Below are 21,845 nucleotides of genomic sequence, written 5' to 3' on the forward strand. Positions count from 1 at the left end.
TTGAATTATATAACGTGATTCATATCTCAGTTGATCGACAAGTGCGACCCAATTTTCTGCCTTCTTCGAAAGAACAACTCTAGAACATGGGATGAGGACTGCCACACTTCTTTCGATAAAATAAAAGAGTATTTATCTCGCACTCATGTCTTAATGTCTCTCATCCCAGGCAAACCTTTATTCATGTACTTGTTCATATTTGAGAATTCAATGGGATGTGTCTTGGGCCAACATGATGAGTCTGGAAGGAAAGAGAGAGCCATTTACTACCTGAACAATAAGTTCATGGATTGTGAAGTTAAATATTCACCCATTGAAAAAGTCTATTGCGCTTTAGTCTGGGCTACACGAAGACTCAGACAATACATGTTGTACCACACCACCTGGTTGATTTCAGGTTAGATCCGTTAAAATACGTTATAGGTGTGTCTTCTCTCTCTGGAAGGTTAGCCCGATGAAAGATCCTATTATCTAACTTTGACATCGAATACGTGAGCCAAAAAGTTATAAAGGGAAATGTCATATCTGATTTCTTGGCAAGCAGAGCTGCTAAAAATTACGTGTAACTGAACTTTGCTTCCCAGAGAAGACTTAATGGCCATATCTCTAGAAGAAACGAGTACTTCTACATGTGATTCCTAGAAAATGCATTTTGATGGTGTATCAAATGCATTAGGACATGACATTGGGGCTATATTGATCTCCTCTGAAGGAAATCATTACCCATTCACTAGCAGATTGACCTTTGATTGCACTAACAACATAGTAGAGTATGAAGCTTATGTTTTGCAGATTCGAGTTGTTATTGGACAGAATATAAAAACCTTGTGGGTATATAGAGATTCGACCTTAGTGATCAATCAGCTCTGATGAGACTGGGAGACAAAGGATGTATATTTGGTAGAATACAGAAAGCCCATATTAGATATACTTGAAGAGTTTGATGAAGTCACTTTCCATTACGTGCATAGAGAAGAAAATCAAATGGTCGGCGCCTTAGCTACCTTGGAAGTAGTCTTCAAGGCTGGCAAGGAGTCTGACATGATTCCAATTGACATGCAGTCGTATGAGTACACGGCTCATTGTTATCAAATTGAAGAGGTAAAAGATCCCAAACCTTGGTACTACGACATCCTATAATACATTAAGAATCATGGTTATCCGAAAGAGGCCACCGAAACTGATAAATGAACAATCAGAAGAATGGCAGTTGTATATGTTCTGGACGGAGAAATCTTATACAAGAAAACTCGTGATCAAGTCTTATTACGATGTGTAGATACATAAGAGGAAAAGATGATCTTGGAAGAAGTACATGACGGAGTTTGCGGAACTAATACTAATGGCCATATAATGTCAAGACAAATTATGAGATGCGGGTATTTCTGGTCCACATTTGAGGGTGACTGCATCAATTACGCTAGAAGATGTCATAAGTGCCAAATCTATGGGGATAAAATAAATATTCCTCCTCACCCTCTTCACGTGATGACGGCACCGTGGCCCTTTTCGATGTGGGGCATGGATGTCATTGGACAAATCCATCTGAAAGCTTCAAATGGTCATCCAATTCATTCTTGTAGCAATTGACAATTTTACCAAGTGGGTGGAGGTTGCGTCATATGCCAGTGTCACTCAGTCCACTATTTGCAAGTTCTTAAAAAAAAGATCATATGTCGCTATGGTTTACCTGAAAGAATCATTATTAATAATACAATGAACCTGAACAATAAGGTGATGGACGTTGCTTGTGAGCAATTTAACATAAAGCATCACAACTCTACTACTTATAGACCGAAGATGAATAGAGCGATAGAAGCAGCAAACAAAAATATAAAGAAAATAGTGGAAAAAATGACAGAGACATATAAGGATTGGCACGAGAAATTGCCTTTTGTTTTTGTTTTCTTACTAAACTTCGGTACGAACTTCGACCGCGGCAACCCCATTTTCCTTAGCGTATAGGATAGAGGAAATATTTCCCATTAAGGTGGAGATTCTGTCACTTTGAGTTTTGTCAGAAGTTAAACTAGATGATGCAAAATGGGTGCAATCTCGATATGATCAATTGAACTTAATAAAAAAAGAGGTTGAAAGTCATTCATCATGGTCAGCTCTACCAAAAACGAATGATCCAAGCACATAGCAAGAAAGTGCACCCAAGAGTATTCCAAGAAGGAGATCTTGTATTAAAAAAGGTTTGGTCAGTCCAAAAAGACTACAAAGGAAAATGGATGCCAAATTGGGAAAGTCCTTATGTAGTAAAAAATGTTTTCTCCGGAGGAGCACTAATCTTAACTGAAACGGACGGGTCGGAACTACCTAATCCCGTTAATTCAGATGCAGTCAAAAATATTTGTCTTAGGATGAAAACCCAAAAGGTCGCCCTAAGTCGAAGCTAAAAAATGTTTAGAGTGAAAACCAGAAAGGGCGTTCTAAATGGAGAAATAAAAAAAGAACAAAAAATAAGGTGGGTCCAAGATGAAAACCCGCAGAGGGCATCTTGAAACCAAGGATGGATCCAGGTTTAAAACTCGAAAGGGCGGCTTGGATAATGATCCTAGATTCGCACAAGGGAAAGGTCCTGGATCAAGGCAGTAAAGCATCAAGGCATTTGAGTTTTCTGTAAACTTAATAATTCGGAGGAACCTTGCACTCTCCCCGAACGTTGACTCATTTTCAAAGTCCCCTTGATAAAAGTTGCACTAAAAAGTCATTGTGTCAGTTCAAAGGTGTCCGCATTGTCGAGATCTAGGACATCTATTTGTATTTCTTTTATATATTGACTTCTCAAAATGTTCGCCATGTACTTTTTTCCCTCGTAAATAAATGTGGTCAGTTCTCTAAAAAAATCAATTCCTTTAAGCATCTTTGATTGAACTTAAATAAAAATGAATTATTCACTTTTGAAAATATAATTGTGTATTACTGTACAAAGATATTTTTAAAGGTATAGATGTTCGGAAGTCGATCATGGCTTATGCACCATACTCCATACTCGAGATAATGGGTCCTAGTTCATTGAAAGGCATTGCTTAAATCAAGACTAGAAATAAACCCTCTTTTTGCAAGTTCAATAGAATATATGTCAGATTAAAGCCTGTTGAAGAATCCAAGATCAAGAATCAGAAAATTCAAGATTCCAGAATCAAAAGCCATCAAGACTGACAACAAGAGATTGAGATTTCTCTCTAAATCCTAAAATAACATATTTCACATATGCATTTTAGGTATACATAAGAGCATTACATTCATAGCATCGCATATATGCATAGTTTTGCAGATTTTTATCGAAGACAATTTCAACTTCACAGCGAAAGATATTGAACTTGAAACGATACAACTTACACAAGATTAGATTTCAACTTCACAACAAAGGATATTCGACTCGAACCCAATTTGAACTCAACTTCACGACAAATGAGTCACCCACGATTTCAACTTCACGATGAATGATATCATGCCCAATAGATCAACTTAACTTCACAACAAATGAGTCATCCGCAGCAACAGGGAGCTATCTCCTAGCCTAATTTACAGCATAGCTCAAGGCGAGAAGGGTTATCTGCCAACGAAAACTTTCGAGTTCGATTCCATTAAGCTCAAAGACATATCAACCGCATAGTAGCAGTGATGAACTATTTTTAGGTCAAATTTTCAAACCGAGGCTTTTAAACCAAGAAGAAGATCAAGGTTCACTACGATTTGGCAACAAGAAGCCATCTTCCGATTCAAATTTCAAACTACGATTTCAACTTAAAAATGAAGGATATAATGTTCTAAGACATCTCAAGATTGACTCAACTTTACGGCGAATGAGTCACCCACAGTACTGCTCAACAGCAGGGAAATGTCCTCTATTTTTTTGAATCTCAACTCCGCAACAAAGGATAATTGATAAAAGATTCGTCAATAACATTGAGCTGGATTTCACGCGCAGAAATCGACAACCCTCACAGAACATGTTTGTTTCCAAGTCCATGTGCACCAAACGAAAATTTGTCTTTTTATCTTTGCCCTATATTTTTGTTGCCCGATAATAGGCAAAGAGGGGCAGTTGTAATCACTCATTTTCGTCTGGAGTTTTATTTAGTATATATAACATATATAATATAGTCTTGCAAACCTTTTTTTGAAAACGTATATAATATATAGTTTTGAAAACATTTTTTGAAAATATATATAATATATAGTTTTGAAAACATTTTTTGAAAACGTATTTAATATATAGTTTTGAAAACATTTTTGAAAACATATATAATATATAGTTTTGAAAACATTTTTTTTTTGAAAACGTATATAACATATAGTTTTTAAAACATTTTTAAAAAACATATAATATATAGTTTTGAAAACATTTTTGCAAACGTATATAATATATAGTTTTTAAAAATACTTTTGAAAACATATAATATATAATTTTTAAAAAAACAATTTTTGAAAACTCATTTTATATTATATAGTTTTTATTATTATAGTTATATTATTTATTTTTATTTATTTATTTTATTTTATTTTTATTTTTATTTTTCTGTTATTATTTTAAGCCCAAAAGAGTCCAAAACCGAGTCCAGCAGAAGTCCAATCGGGTAAGGGGCCTAACCCAGCCCTAACCCGATTAGGGTTTTATGTCTAGAAAATGAGTGCCGCACAAACAAGGGCCATTGGATCTGGCCCTTTGATCTAATGGCTAGGAAGCATCAAGAGCAGCACGTGAAGGCCACAAGCCAACGTGGTTACCAACTGGCAGAGATTCCCGGCCAAATGACCCGGGACTAAACCATCCTGGGATGGTCGGTCGTATGAACGACCGAATGGCCCGAAAATAACGGGAACGAGAGAAACAACCCATTGGCGGCGAAAACAACAAGCACCGGTGGTGGGGTATAAATGCCCCCACCTAATCTGTCAAAAACCATCAATTGAAAAGCAACCAAACAACCAGAATCACAAGAAAAACACCAAGCAAAATACGAGCAACAGCAAGCAAAACCGAAACCATCCAAACATTACACAAGAAAAAAAACAAAGCATATTTGAATATCCATCGCAAAAATCAAGGTACGAGGAAAAGAGATTAGGCTGCACGAGGGAAAGCACCACCGCGAGGAACAAGGATGTCGGAATACGAAAGGCGACTAGGTAAAAAATCAAACCTTTCACCTTAGATCTCACCGTTTAGGGGATTTTTAGGAGATTTGGGGTTTGATTTCGGTATTGGGGTGGTGTGGAGAACGTTTTGTATAGGTTTTAAGTTTTCGGCCATCGGTGGTGGTGGCCGGAGCGGTGGTCGACGCGGTGGGGCATCGTTGGAGTGTCAGCCACATGCCGATTAGGGGAGAGGATAAAGAGAACTTAGAAAAGGGAGAGGGCTCGGTTGGGTGAAATGAGGAGATGTTTATTTTTTTGTGTTTTGGGGTGTATTTATAGGGAGGGCCATTGTGTAATATTAAAATAGTTAAATTATTTCTACAGTCCCTAATATTTTGATACGTAATTCATTTTGGTCACCATGCATAATTTTGCCTTCGAATTTTTAATTTATTCAATTTAATCCTCGTTTATATTTTTATATTTTTTCAAATTGGAAACTTAACTTTTATTTCTTTTATTGCAGCCCCCCCAATTAACTTTAATTTGACCTCCAACTCCTCGTATTTTTTGATTTAGCCTTTTAATTTTATTTTTTATTCAGGCCCTAAACTTAATTATTTTTTAATTATTTTATATTTATTTTAATATCCTTTTCATTATTTTATTTTATTATTTAACTTTCATCTGGCTTTATTTTTTAGGACAAATTTAAAATTGATTAAATGTAAGTGATTCGAATTGAATCTTTAAATTTTAATTTAACTTGTAATTTTTGCAATTAAGACAACCGAGAAATTAAATTACTACCGAAAGAGCAGTACAATGGTGCTAATCCTTCCTTGACTGTAACCGACTCCCGAACCCGACATATTTCTGGTAGAATGAAGATCAGGTAAGATGATAAATTGAGGTGTCCGGTAAACCTAATTATTTTAAAAAATATATATATATATAAATGATCGGTGGTGGTTCTTACATTTTTTATTTAAGTCGAAGCCCAATTTTAAACCCACCCCGAAAGAGGTTACGAGAATATGGTTAGGCATATAATTTTAGCACGCCATTACATTAAAAGTAAATAAATGTGCGATCCACAGAACACGACACTGCAGATGAAGTTCCCGTAACATGTATCATCAATCAGCTAAAGGTGAATCCCACAACCCCCCCCCCCAAGATAAACCTGAAAACCCATCCTATTAGTATTTAGCAAATAGCCTTTTTCTGACCCAAAATCTGGACGGTGAATGGAGTTGTCTATATCTAGTTGAATTATGAAACTAATCCTCGTTAGTGTAAAGTGTTATAACTAAATTATAATAAATATTAAAATAAATTAGAATTGAATCATGTCAAATAATTAAGAATAAAAAATACTAGTTTTGTGGAAGCGTACATGAATTAATTAATAGGTTGAAATCATTGAATCTTTATTTGATTGTGATCTTCCAAAAAGATAGAATTTTGAGTATAAATTGGGTAATAGAAAATACAATATTTTCTATTTTTTTGCCATTTTATATAACTGGTTTAAGAATCATTTATTTCTATACTTGTAACTTTGCCCCTCGTCAAATTATAAATACAACTTTAATAGCATCTACTTCCATGACACTTCTAATATCTTATGGTTTTATATCATAACTGATCACTTAATTTATTCATATTTTATAATAATAATATACATTATAAATATATACTCATAATTATGGTTTTTTGGCCCAATAGGACACCCGCTTTAATTATTTGGCCCAATAGGACACCTCAAAAATTAATTTGGGATCGATGACATTTTCTATAGTCTAGGGTGAACTCGTCACCTCTACGTGACGAGTTCCATAGGATATAATTATGACACCCTAGACTAGTACGATACACAGTCGACCGATGTAGGATGCCACACGGAACCACCGGAATGACTGACCGACACCTTACTCTTTTCTTGTACTATAAAACGCCCATTTCCACCAATAAAAACATTCATAAAATAAATATAATTTAAAGCTTTATACCGGGGAGCTCCCAAAAATAAATATTTACAATCAAAATATTACATACCAACTTTTAATAAAATTTTTGACTCAACTGATACAACAAGGTTTATAAAATATACATGTCTTTCAAAAACTATTGAGACGTACTCTGAATCTGCATTGAGTCTGGAGCTTGATCTATCTACTGCTCCTCGAACTCTTGATCTACTGACATGCCCATGGAAAACAATCAGAAGGCTAAGCTAACTAGTTCAGTGTTGCACTAACAACTAAAACATACTAAAAGTTTATCACGGAAATGCTCAAGCTATCAAGTTTGCTGCTATCTGGTCTATTGATCTATTATGTTTTTGTTTTTCTTTAGTGAGTATACCCGTATACTCATTCTCTACTCTATGGTAGACATCATGGTGCAGCTGAGGGTTCTACATCTTGGAGGTTACACACCCCTCTAGTCTACAGTGAATATGGCCCTTGAAATCTTTATATTGGACACCACACTCTCGACTAGACCACTCCTTGAGTGTCGAACCTTGCGCCCACACTAGTCAACTTAAAGTGTCTTGCTCACTCCCTAAGGATATTTGGACTAAATTTATACTTTCGACTCTGCTATCTTTTCTAAAGGAACTCAGGTGTCATGGTCGTTTCCCAAGCATTCAACAAGGCTAGTCTTATTTGATTCTACTTTATTCTCGTTTCTACATTTGGATTAAACATTAATAAATATTCTCACTTATAGTCTTATTTGAGATAAATTATAAGACTAACCTCGCTTGCCTCTACACTTACTCGTGCTTTAAAGCTCAAACCATACCCTTGGTATCGATATGGGTCTTACAATATCAATACCCTCTCTGCAGTATCGATACCCTACCTAAGGTATTGACAGCCCTAAAGATATTTCATCCATTTTAACCCAACTTTAAACACCTTCAATAGTACTTATTCTAGTGTTTTACACCTATTCGATCTGATTTATGGTCATATTATGGGTCTAGGGCCTCTCGGATAATGTTTTGGCCAAAACAGCCTGAAAGTATCGATACCAGCCTAAGAGTATCATTACTCCTAAAAAAAGTTTCGATACTTTATATAAGTTTTGATACTTTCAAACATTTTCATCTCCCAAATTTCAAAACTTTCTAGGAGTTTCAAAACTATGATCCAAAGTTTCGATATTCTTGAAAGAGTTTCGATACTCCTACCAAGAAAACACGATTTTACCAAGAAATGAAGAACAAGTATCGACACTATCCATATGGTATCAATACTTTACCTGCAAAAGTCATTAAACACATATAAAAATATTATATTTCAATCTCAAAGACCCTATTAAGGTCCCCAAACATTCGTTAAAGTCTTATGTGATTACAATGAGCATAAAAAGGCTTTATATCATGCTTATAACATAAATCATGTAATCTACCATTAACATATAACACTAAGTTTCATAACTTACTCTCAAGCTAGAACTCATTTCTAATTATCACTAGGAGTATGGAATAGTTTATAGTGTGTTACATGGCCTCCTTGGTTGCTAAAATCTCCCTCAACTCAACTAGGAGTCACATTACCTTTATCATTTTCTTTATAACTTCACCCACGTCATTGGCTAATCAAAACAAAACTAGGGGCTACTAATTTGTCTTTGACTTGGAAACTAAGTTAAAACACTCTATACTACTTAATATTACTAAAAACACAAGATTAAATCTCTAGGTTCCTTTCAAACTCCCAAAAGCCCATTTTGAAACAAATTCTAAAACTCACAAAATGGAGCTTGAAACAAAGCTTGAATGCTGGAGAGAAACATTATTACCTTAGCTAAACAAATCTAAGATTGGAGTGCTTGAAACTTGGCTCTTGAAAAGAATAAGAAATGGAAATAAGGAAAAAAATAGTGGGTGAGATATTATGGGGAGTTTGGTTACGTTAAATGATATAAAAAGAGGGGGAAAGTTTTTAGCTTCAACAAAATGGGTAAACTACACTTTAGGTCTTTCACCTATTAACTCACTTTAAAACTATCTCTTAGCTTTAACTCTTGGGCCTACCTTAGACCCAACACATATATAAATTGGTCCAACTATCTTGGGAGGTCTAATTAGCTTGACTTAAAGGTCTCGAGTTGACATAAACTACTAACCCAGGTTTAAGGGTATTACAACTCTCCCCTCCTACAAGAAATTTGATCCTCGTAATTTTCCTAGAGAAAAAGTTTACTCTGAAACTCTATTGGGTATCTATGACAGGTTTTAACCACTAGAACATCTAACTCTGAGGGATGAACACTCGAACCACTATCTTAAAAGCATTAGTTGAAACTCTCTCTCATTAACTAGGTCATAACGGATAGAAGAATCCTTATGAAATTCCACAACTCACTGCTAACGCCAAAACTTTATTTACTAACCTCTTTACCTAATAGTAAAGACAACTCTGAGACCGGATGACACTTGCCAAAACTTCTACTAAAATCAACTTCTATTCTTCTACTGTGCAACTCTAATCTAATACTCATCTACGCTAACCAACTACTTCCTCAGCCTTATTGTTTCTCCACGAAACCTTCACTAGAGAAAACCTTTTATGCCCTAATGGCTGACATAAACTTTAAACCCTTGGACTTCTTAGTGAATATCACTATCTTACTCTTATATTTCTTTTTAAGCTTAAGTTATCGAACTTACACTTTAACTCACATCTATTATGGACTGAGCTCTCTACTATTGCAGATGCAGAAGTACGACATAACTCTCTAAGGCATGTATACTCATAAACTCCTTATTGGCACTGGCTGACTCTAACCGACACTGACCACCAGTGACCCGTGGGTCCTAGGAACGTCAATCATGACACTCTGATACCACTAAATGTAACACCCTATACCAGTACGACACATAGTCGACTGATGTGGGATGACACAAGGAACCATTAGAGTGGCTGACCAATAACTTACTCTTTTGTTGTACTATAAAACAACCATTTCCACCAATACAAACATCCATAAAATAAATATAATTTAAATATTTATACTGGGGAGCTCCTAAAAATAAATATTTACAATCAAAATATTACATACCAACACTTAATAAAATTTTTGACTCAACTGATACAACAGGGTTTATAAAATATACATGCCCTTAAAAAACTGTTGAGACGTACTCTGAATCTGCACTGAGCCTAGAGCTTGATCTATCTACTGCTCCTCAAACTCTCGATCTACTGACCTACTTACAGAAAACAATAAGAAGGCTGAGATAACTAGCTCAGCACCACACTAACAACTAAAATATACTAAAAGTTTATCGTTGAAATGCCCAAGCTATCAAGTTTGTTGTTATCTGGTCTACTGATATCTGGTCTATTGATCTGTTTTGTTCTGTTTTTTTCTGCTTTGCATTAGTGAGTATACTCGTATACTAACTCTATACTCTATAGTAGACATCATGGTGTGGCTGAGGGTTTTGCATCTTGGATGTCACACACCCCTCTAGTCTACTGAGAATGTGGCCCATAAAATCTCTTCATAAGACATCAAAGTCTCGACTATCCCACTCCTTGAGTGCTTGACCTTATGCCCAAACTAGTCAGCTTAAAGTGAATTGCGCACTCCCTAAGGATATATGAACTGAATATATACTTTCAACTCTGTTATATTTTCTAAAGGAACTCGGGTGTCCTGGTCGTTTCCCAAGCATTCAACAAGGCTAGTCTTATTTGATCCTACTTTATTATCGTTTCTACGATTGGATTAAACGTTAATAAATGTTCTCACTTGTAGTCTTATTTGAAAGAAATTATAATCTTTTGGGAAACCTCACTTACCCCTATACGTTTTCTACTTAAAGCCATTTTCTCAACCTTGGTATCAATATTGGCCTTTCAATATCGATACCCTTGCTTGCTTCTACACTTACTCGTGCTTTGAAGATCAATTTATACCCTTGGTATCGATACTAGCCTTACAGTATCAGTACCCTCTCTACAGTATTGATACCTCTACAGCTATTTCATCCATTTTAACCCAACTTTAAACACCTTCTATAGCACTTATTCTAGTATTTTACACATATTCAACCCGATTTATAGTCATATTATGGGTCTAGGGCCTCTCGGGCAACGTTTTGGCCAAAACAGATTGAAAGTATCGATACTAACCAAAGTGTATCGATACTCCTGAAAAAAATTTGATACTTTATATAAGTACTGATACTTTTAAACATTATGTTCTTCCCAATTTCAAAAATTTCTGGGAGTTTCAAAACTATGACCCAAAGTTTCGATACTCTTGAAAGAGCTTCAATACTCCTACCCAGAAAACACGATTTTACCTAGAAACAAACAAGTATTGATATTATCCCTATAGTATCAATACTCTACCTGAAGAAGTCTTTAAACACATACGAAAATACTATATTTCAATCCCAAAGACCCCAGTAAGGTCCCCAAAATTCTTTAAAGTATTTCATGATTACAATGAGTATAAATAAGGCTTTATATCATGCTTATAACATAAATCATGTAATTTACCATTAACATAAAACACTAAGTTTCATAACTTACTCTCAAGCTAGAACTCATTTCTAATTATCACTAGGAGTATAGAAGAGTTGATAGTGTGTTACCTAGCCTCCTTGGTTGCTAAAATCTCCCTCAACTAAACTAGAAGTGGCATTACCTTTATCCTTTGCTTTAGAACTTCACCCACCTCATTGGCTAATCAAAACAAAACTAGGGGTTACTAACTAGTCTTTGACATTAAAACTAGGTTAAAACACTTTATACTACTTAATATTACTCAAAATAAACTTAAATATCTAGGTTCCTTTCAAACTCCCAAAAATAAATTTTGAAAACAAATTCTAAAATTCACAAAATGGAGCTTGAAACAAAGCTTAAAGGATGGAGAAAAACATTCTTACCTTGGGTAAACAAATCTAAGATTGGAATGCTTGAAACTTTGCTCTTGAAAGGAAGAAGAACTAGAAACTAATGGAAGCAACAAGAAAAAGAGTGGGTGAGATATTATAGGGAGTTTGGTTATGTGAAATGATATAAAAAGAGGGGGAAAGTTTTCAAGAAAATGGGTAAACTACACTTTAGGTCCTTCACCTATTAACTCACTTTAAAAGTATCTCTTAACTTTAACTCTTGGGCATACCTTAGGCCCAACACCTATATAACTTGTGTCGTAACCGGTTTTCGCCCGGGCACGAAATTTTACTTGACGAGAAAATTGATGTGAATAAATGGTTTTGAAAATAATTTAGGAGTCGCCATCGGCCTTTTGGGTTAGGTAGGTCGAATACCTAAAAATTATCTTTTAACAGAGTTTTTAGGAAAACATTAGCTAAAAGATGAACTGATCTGCGTTTTAACCAAAAATTCGTTCTTTTTAATAATAAAAATGGATTCGTGGTCGGTTACGTTTAGGGAAGGATTAGCACCCCTACAACGCCCAAAATTGGTACTTTTTAATTATAAATTGTCTCTATTATTAGAAATTTAAAAATTCAAAATATATGTAATTTATAATTATGTTATTTCAAATTTTATTATAATTTTAAGAAATATATTAATTTATAAAAATATTTATTTATTTAGAAATATCAGAAAAGGACTTCTAGGTGCCTTAAGACAGTTCTTTTCTTAGATATTAATAAATAAATATTAATAAAACATTTATCTTAAAATAATTAAAATATATTAATATATGATTTATAAAAATAGGACATTTATTTATTTAAGAATATTAGAAAAGGACTTCTAGGTATTTTAAGACAGCTCTTTTCTTAGATATTAAAAAATAAATACATATCAAAATATGTTTATTTTTAAGAATAATTTATAAAATTAAATTTATAAATAGGATTTTTATTTAATAAACGAATAGAATAAATAAATAAATATTATATAAATATGTTTATATAACTTAATAATAATAATATCATGAAGATAATAATTTAAACATATATCAAACGTAATAATAAATAAAATAATAATAATTAAAATGAAAGAATTAAAAGTAATAATATTAAAAACTAATGGATCATATTCATAAATATATGAACTTAAAAATGAAAAAATAATAAAACTTATGGTTAAAATTAAGATTATATAAAATTTAATGATCAAATTATAAAATATAAATATTTAAGAAACATGGTTAGAATTATCATAAAATATAAATACTAGTAGTGTAATTAACCATTATTTATTTAATCAGTGATTAAAATATAAATATTAAAATTAATAGGGACTAAATGTGATATTTGTCCTAAATATATTATTTAATACGGGTAAGGATTAAAACATAATAAAATAAAATTTGAAGACTGAATTAGAACATTCAGAAGTTGGTTTTAGTGACTAAAATGAATAATTACAAAACATGGATGGCTACTGAAAGGGTTTAGCCATACATGTAAATTACGCATATACCCCTTCCCAAAACGACGTCGTTCAGGAAGGGGTATATATACCCCTTCATAGCTGGCCCGAAGGGCTAGCAGCCTCATTATTCTCTTCTTCTTCTTCTCTCAAAAACGAGAGAAGAAGAAGCTCTCTCTTCCTTCTCTCTTAATTCCCTCACCGGAGGGAATTCCGGCGCCGATAGCCACCGCCAACCTTACCGCCGGCCACCGCCTCCGGTGGCCGGAAAATAAAACTTTTATACTACAACGTAGATCGGATTGTCCTAATGACGATTCCGGTATTTGTTTACCTTAAAAAGCTCCCAATTGGAGCAAATCTTTAAAAATACCTTCGGTTTTCGAAGGTTTGAGCGTGGAGCGCGTTGGGGGTGGTGTGGCTTTCTCGATAAGGTTTCTGATTTTATCTCATTATTTTGGTGTTGATTGGTCTCTGTTGGTGTTGTTGTCTCCCGGCTGGCTGGGTTATCCCTTCCTTTCGTTTTTTTTCTTTTCTGTTTTCGTTTCTTTTTTTTTTCCTCTTTTCTTGTCTGTTTCTCTGTAGTTCTCCGTCTATTTTCTGCCGTGGTTCTCTTTCTTGCAGGTGTGGTGGCTTTTATAGCCACCACCGAGGCTCTCGGACCGGACAATAGAGGATCGAGTTTGGTGAGTCACCGAGCTATGTGGTGACTCACCCCATGCGTGACATGTGGGGAGCAGCTGGCCTTCTGGAGACTTCTGGCGAGGTCATCGTGGCACTGAAGCGTCGGCAAGGCGGCTAGAACTCACTGGAACTTTGGAGCGGCGGCTGGGACATGGCTACGTAGAAACTAGGGTTTAGAAACCCTAGCTGCATTGTGTTGGATCTCCTGTAGACCATTGGATCTCTCAGATCCAACGGCTGTGATGATGAGGCGGCTAGAGATGAATGAAAACCCTAATTGGGTTTAGGGTTTGGGCTTGTAAAATGGGCCTGATTATTTGGGTTTGTAATAATTATTTATAATATATTATATAATAATATTTAATAATAATAATAATATTTAATAATAATAACAAATTTAAATGAAAAAAATGATGTCTACAGCTGCCCCTCTTTGCTCATCCTTGTGTTAACAAGAATAGAGCAAAGACGAAAAAGACAATAATTTTTTCATTTAGCTTCTTTTGAGCATGATGGAAATGTTTGAAAACATCATGCACTGAAGGGCTTACAGATGACCCGAAGGTTTTGAAAACATCAAAAAGCTCCCGAAGGTTTTTTTTTTGGAAACATCATGCACTGTAGGACTTACAGATCCGAAGGATTTGAAAACATCAAAAAGCTCCCGAAGGCTTTTGGAAACATCATGCTGAAGGCTTTGAAAACATCAAAAAGCTCCGAAGGCTTTTTGGAACATCATGCATGAAGGACTTACAGATGACCCGAAGGCTTTGAAAACATCAAAAGCTCCCGAAGGCTTTTTGGAAACATCATGCACTAAACGGACTTACAGATGACCCGAAGGCTTTGAAAACATCAAAAAGCTCCCGAAGGCTTTTTGGAAACATCATGCACTGAAGGACTTACAGATGACCCGAAGCTTTGAAAACATCAAAAAGCTCCCGAAGGCTTTTGGAAACATCATGCACTGAAGGACTTACAGATGACCCGAAGGCTTTGAAAACATCAAAAGCTCCGAAGGCTTTTTGGAAAATCATGCACTGAAGGGCTTACAGATGACCCGAAGGCTTTGAAACATCAAAAAGCTCCCGAAGGCTTTTTGGAAACATCATGCACTGAAGGGCTTACAGATGACCCGAAGGCCTTTGAAAACATCAAAAAGCTCCCAAAGGCTTTTGGAAACATCATGCACTGAAGGACTTACAGATGACCGAAGGCTTTGAAAACATCAAAAAGCTCCCGAAGGTTTTTGGAAACATCATGCACTGAAGGGCTTACAGATGACCCGAAGGCTTGAAACATTAAAAAGCTCCCAAAGGCTTTTGGAAACATCATGCACTGAAGGACTTACAGATGACCCGAAGGCTTTGAAACATCAAAAGCTCCCAAAGGCTTTTTGGAAACATGCACTGAAGGACTTACAGATGACCCTGAGGCTTTGAAAACATCAAAAGCTCAAAGGCTTTTTGGAAACATCATGCACTGAAGGACTTACAGATGACCCGAGGCTTGAAAACATCAAAAAGCTCCCGAAGGCTTTTTGGAAACATCATGCACTGAAGGACTTACAGATGACCCGAAGGCTTTGAAAACATCAAAAGCTCCCGAAGGCTTTTTGGAAAACATCATGCACTGAAGGGCTTACAGATGACCCGAAGGCTTTGAAACATCAAAAGCTCCCAAAGGCTTTTTGGAAACATCATGCACTGAAGGACTTACAGATGACCGAAGGCTTTGAAAACATCAAAAAGCTCCAAAGGCTTTTGGAAACATCATGCACTGAAGGACTTACAGATGACCCTGAGGCTTTGAAAACATCAAAAAGCTCCGAAGGCTTTTTGGAAACACATGCACTGAAGGACTACAGATGTGGGAATAGTTTACTAAGTAAGAAACTATGGAAATTGTTTTCTTACTATTCAACAATTTCATTTTCAGAAAGATTGAATGAGAAACTATGGAAATCGTTTTCTCATTATTTTTCAAGATAACATGTTGATTGGGTAACATGCCCCAATCTCCAGATAAGGTTGTTGGAAATAGTTTAATAAGTAAAAACTAAGAAAATCGTTTTCTTACTTTTCAACAATTTCATTTTAAAAGATAAAATGAGAAACTATGGAAATCGTTTTCTCATTATGTTTTTGAAATAACATGTTGATTGGGTAACATGCCCCAATCTCAAGATAATACTCATTCTTGTGGATTGCGTCCATCTCTTCTTCAGATGTTTGTGTGATTCCTGTATTTTTGGTTTTGAATACCTTCTTCTTGTAAGGTATTTTTTACCTTCTTCGTTCTTCCGAAGATATTTCTGTAGAATCATCTGATCAACTTGTATCTTTGCTGTCTTCTTTGCTTCATGAAAGTCTCAGAAGAAATGTTTCATTTGTGAAACTCTTGCTGTAGTCAGAGCTATGACTTTGATGCCCCATCTTGTCTTGGATAAAACCAACTTTCTTTGCTTGGACTTGTGTAGAAATCCCATAAAGCTTTCATCTTTGAAAAGAGAATCTATCATCTGACTCAGCAGGGATTAATTAGGAGAGTAGAGTTTGTTCTAATTTGACTCTTGAAACACATCACAAGGAAGATTTATTCCAATTCATTTCATGTTTCCACATATAATCAGATCTCGAATAAGGCAACTTGGATCTATAATGTCGAGATGCTAAACAACACTTGTAGTTCAACCATAGTTGGCTCCACTAGTTTCTTATTGTTAAAATTTCTGCTTCCCTTCTGTGGAAAGAAATCTTCATTATATCTTGCTTTTATCTTGGGGTTGAAGAAGACAGATTTCATCTTGGGTCAATAAATGGAAACCATATGATCGTAACATTGGTTCAGTATCCGAATAGCAGGTTCGTAAAACATTTGACAGTGCATTCATCTTTTCCTGTGGCTTCTGCTCAGATGTTCGTAAAACATTTGACAACACATTCATTTTTTGTGGCTTCTACTCAGATGTTCTCAAACATTGAAGCTCTCTGCCTAGTGTCCAAGCTTTTGAATAATGTCACAAGACCATTTGAGAACAAAACTCAGTGGGGATTCAAGTGTAATGTTGGTATGACCAAAAATTTGGTCAATTCACAAGATATGCTGGTGTCGAATTGAATAGGAGACCTAACTGATCTTGATATATCTCGGTCTTGGGGTTGAAGAAGACAGATTCATCTTGGGTCATAAATGGAAACCATATGATCGTAACATTGGTTCAGTATCGAATAGCAGGTTCGTAAAACATTTGACAGTGCATTCATCTTTTCCTGTGGCTTCTGCTCAGATGTTCGTAAAACATTTGACAACACATTCATTTTTTTGTGGCTTCTACTCAGATGTTCTCAAACATTGAAGCTCTCTGCCTAGTGTCCAAAGCTTTTGAATAATGTCACAAGACCATTTGAGAACAAAAACTCAGTGGGGATTCAAGTGTAATGTTGGTATGACCAAAAATTTGGTCAAATTCACAAGATATGCTGGTGTCGAATTGAATAGGAGACACTAACTGATCTTGATATCATCTCGGGCAAAGACAAATGTAATACTGATCACATTTTCTTCTATAATGATCTTTGTAGGAAGTAGAAACACATCAACTGTAGGATCCATGTACAGAAAGATATCCGTGGAATTTTTGCAGTTGGGGATGAAATACAAATGATAAAACCAAAATAGATGAAAACTCAGTTCATCTTGGCTAGCAATGATGATCCCAAATAACACGGGAATAACAGTAATAAGTGAGAGTCGAGTCTCCCTTTTCAATGTCATCAAGGAAGCAAAAACTGATGTGAAATACAGCTTCATAATCTCAATAGTATGGTTGGAAACTATTTGCTAGGAATCTCAAAGAATATTTCAATTATCCGACATACAGAAAGCCAAATTCAATGCTGAGATCTTAAGGAACTGAACCCTGGATCAAGTAGTCTACCTGAGGATCATCTTTATTCATGCAACCGTAATGTAGTTTATCAAAGAACACACTGTCATGTGACATACGGTTAAGAAGATTAGGTATTTGAAAACATACTTGCTGAGTAAACATTTATTCAACATCATGATCATAATGTAATTGCCTGATGAACGAAGCAATTATGTATAGTCAGCTCGACTGTCACTGTTTCACCATTTTCATTCTTCATATCTTTCTGTCTTATTGGAAATATTTTGTTCAAGTCAATGATCTTTACACAGGATATTGGGGCTTTCAGCATGCTCCAACTGGCTAATACAAGTGTTCAAATGCATCACACAGTTTTGATTCTGATTGAAATGGGTTTTCAGCATGCCCAGCATTTTGCTGAAATATTCAGAATATTTCAACATTTGATTCTGTTTAAAAAGGGTTTTCAGCATGTCCCAATATTTGCTTCTTGTTAATCTGAGTCTTCAAAATACCCCACATGGATCTGTCTGAAGTGAGCTTTAAAATGCCCCAATATTTGCTGATACAGATGTTAAAAGTGTGCTCAACATTACTTCTTGTTGAGAGCCTCCAAGAATGCCCAAATATTCATATTGCTGTGAGCCTTCAAAATGCCCCAATATTCTATTTCTGGTTGAAATGGGCCCTCAAGATGTCCCTCTAGGTTTATCTGATTCACTCTCAATCTCTGTTTGACTGGAATGTCATGATCCCACCAAGGTCCAATTTTGACAATGAATTGTTGTAGGTACTTGTAGCTTTATTCGTGCCCCAAATCTATTTATCTTGAATACTCTCATTCTGGTGTCATTAAACAGTAGTGTTATCAAGTAACTGGAGAAATTCTCTTGATATTGTCACAAACTTAAGAAGTACTCAATCATTCTGACAGAAACGTCTGAGATATGTGTCTTCTGAATGAGGTGACCATTTTCTGTATCTGGAAGGGATTTAGTCGGATAGAGTAGTAAAAATAGCTTGGTAATCCGTTCCAGGCTGACACAGTGGCTTATCATCTTTCAGTGAAGGCCATCTCTGAAATATACTTTTTTGTGGGAGAGAAACCAATTTATGCAAACAGTAATCTGATGCAATGGCAAGACTACATATACAATGGTACAAGCTCATCAAAAATCCGCACCCATGCAACATGTTGATTCTGATAACAACTCATCTGATTATGAAGCGATCTTTCAGGATGATTTCACATATTGATAGTTCTTCTGATATCGAGGAAATCATGAATTCTGATTCTGATGAGGAGAGTAAACTGTTTATACTTGACAAAAAATGGGATTCTCAGAGGCTGAAGCTTCATAACCTGGAGAGATGTGGTTCAGATTCATCAATTGCAGAATTGACAGATTTTATATGTGTTGAGCAAATGGCTAAGGTTACTGATGCACTTCTTATGGTAGAAGATAGGAAGCCATTATGAAATGATCCCAATTACAAGAAAGGTGAAACTTGGGCTATGATTTGTGGAAAAGGAAGAAGCATAGGAAGCTTGAAAAGAAGCTTCTTAATGAAGATGATCATGCAGTTCATCTTTCAATTCCAATGATCGGTTTCTGGGGTTCCTACCGAATCAGATCAGATAACTCAAGACACTTCCAGAAGATGCTATTGGGTTCTTATTTCTACTATGAGCAAATTCATCTTTTAAATCCAATGATTGGTTTTGGGGTTCATACCAAACCAGATCAGATAACTCAAAGAACACTTCTAGAAGATGCTATGAGCACATTCATCTTCCAAATTCAATGATTCATTCTGTGGTTTCATACCAAATCAGATCAGATAATTCAAAGAACACTTCCAGAAGATGCTATGAGCACATTCATCTTCCAAATCCAATGATTGATTCTGTGGTTTCATACCAAACCAGATCAGATAACTCAAAGAACACTTCCAGAAGATACTATTGGGTCTTCTTATTTATACTATGAGCACATGGCACTTGTTCCAGTACTTATTCGATGTAGAGCCAGAATTTGTAGATTCGAAGCATTTTCATGCTATTACACTGAAAAGGGCTATATTCATAATTCTGCCAATTGAGAACAGATTTTCTGTTATCTTGTTTTCTCCACGCACTATACATGATATTTTTCCATTGACAAAGAAACGATGGCCTTCCAGAGATCCAAGAACAAAGTTGAACTATTTATAAACATGTACAGGAAGTGCCAAATTGACAGAAAGGATCTGTAAGGCTTGAAGCTTATGACGAGCCACCTTCGAGTGTCCAGAAGTATGTTCTTGATGAGTGCTGAAAATGGAATCTGGTATGGGTTGGAAGGAATAAAATTGTTCCACTTAAACCTGATGAGGTGGAAATGCTTCTAGGTTTCCCTAAAAACCATACATGAGGATCTGCTAGAGACAAGTTCCCCAATGATATCAATGTCCTGTCTCTTTTCTCTGGAATCAGTGATGCAGAAATTGCTTTCTACTATCTTGGCATACCTTTGAAAACAGATGTGCAAGAACTGAATGATGTTCGGTTGGAGCAATTGATGAATAGATTTGTCGAATTTTAACCTTGTTGTCGGTGGCATCCAGCGTAACAACCTTACTGGAAGAAATAAACATCATCAGGATGAAATAGAAGATTTTTGTAGGTGAATTTTCTTGCAATGAATGCTACAACAACTATCTCTTCTGCTGCTCCAATATATCCCACTTTTTTCAAATTATGGAATGGTTTAGTTGACAGTAAAACTGGTCATCTTTAACTTTTGGAATCCTGTAACCAATGTTACCCTATATAAAAGGCCTATAAGGGTAGATTCTATTCCAATGTCTTGTTCTGTGCCCTAAGTCCTCAAATTCAAATTCAACAATCTTCTGAAGGACATAATGGATATCATCTTGTCAAATAAAATGATCGTCATAGAAAAGTAGCAATGATGTATCAAGACTTGAGCTAACACCAGAGTGCAGGTAGTGACTTGTTCATGGCTTTATGATGTAATCTTCTAGAGAACATGAATTGATGGTTGGGGAAAATAATCTGTCTGGTGATGCTTATTGCCCTCAGCATGAGATAAATGATAATCTTTCTTGATGATCTGCTAATAATGTCATAGGAGAGTGTCACAAGTTTAATTCTCCAGTCTTTCTGACTTCTCATACCACTTGCTTTCAAAAATGTGAAGTGCTTCATTATTCTGGCCTCGTTCATTCTTTTTCTACAACAGAGGTAGAATAAGCAACAATTGCTTCAAGGACCTTCCCATTTGAGACTGTCCTGTTTGAAAATGTTTTTTTCCTTTGTTTATTGAAGAATGAAAGACTTTTACAAAGTATTGCCCTTCTTAGGTTCACAATAGAATCAGATCATAAACAATGAGTCAAATAAATCAACTACACTTTTAAATCATTCAAAAATCATAGTCCTATGGCAAGTGTCAAAATTATTGACTGATTTGAGGTGTGGGTGGATTTGGTAAAGTAGTCTTTCAAGTTGGTTCAGTATGTCGCTTTGGGCTTCCACTACTTGAAGAAATGGTTGTTATGCCATCTTGTAGAGATACTTTCTTGATTCCAGAATTCAGGAAGTCTTTTGGGATGTGTGGTGCTTCATTTAAGATCGTCTCTTATGTCATTGTTGCACCATTCATTATTCGAGCCGCCTTTTCAGGTTTTCAACTCGAATCCTCCTTTGGTTCTAAGATGTTATTTAAAAATTTATATCTTGAACCCACCTTTTATCATTTTTCATATCATGCATTAAAGAT

The sequence above is a fragment of the Hibiscus syriacus genome, unplaced genomic scaffold (assembly GCF_006381635.1).
Source record: "Hibiscus syriacus cultivar Baekdansim isolate YM2019G1 unplaced genomic scaffold, ASM638163v2 tig00110239_pilon, whole genome shotgun sequence".
In the NCBI taxonomy this organism is placed as follows: domain Eukaryota; kingdom Viridiplantae; phylum Streptophyta; class Magnoliopsida; order Malvales; family Malvaceae; genus Hibiscus; species Hibiscus syriacus.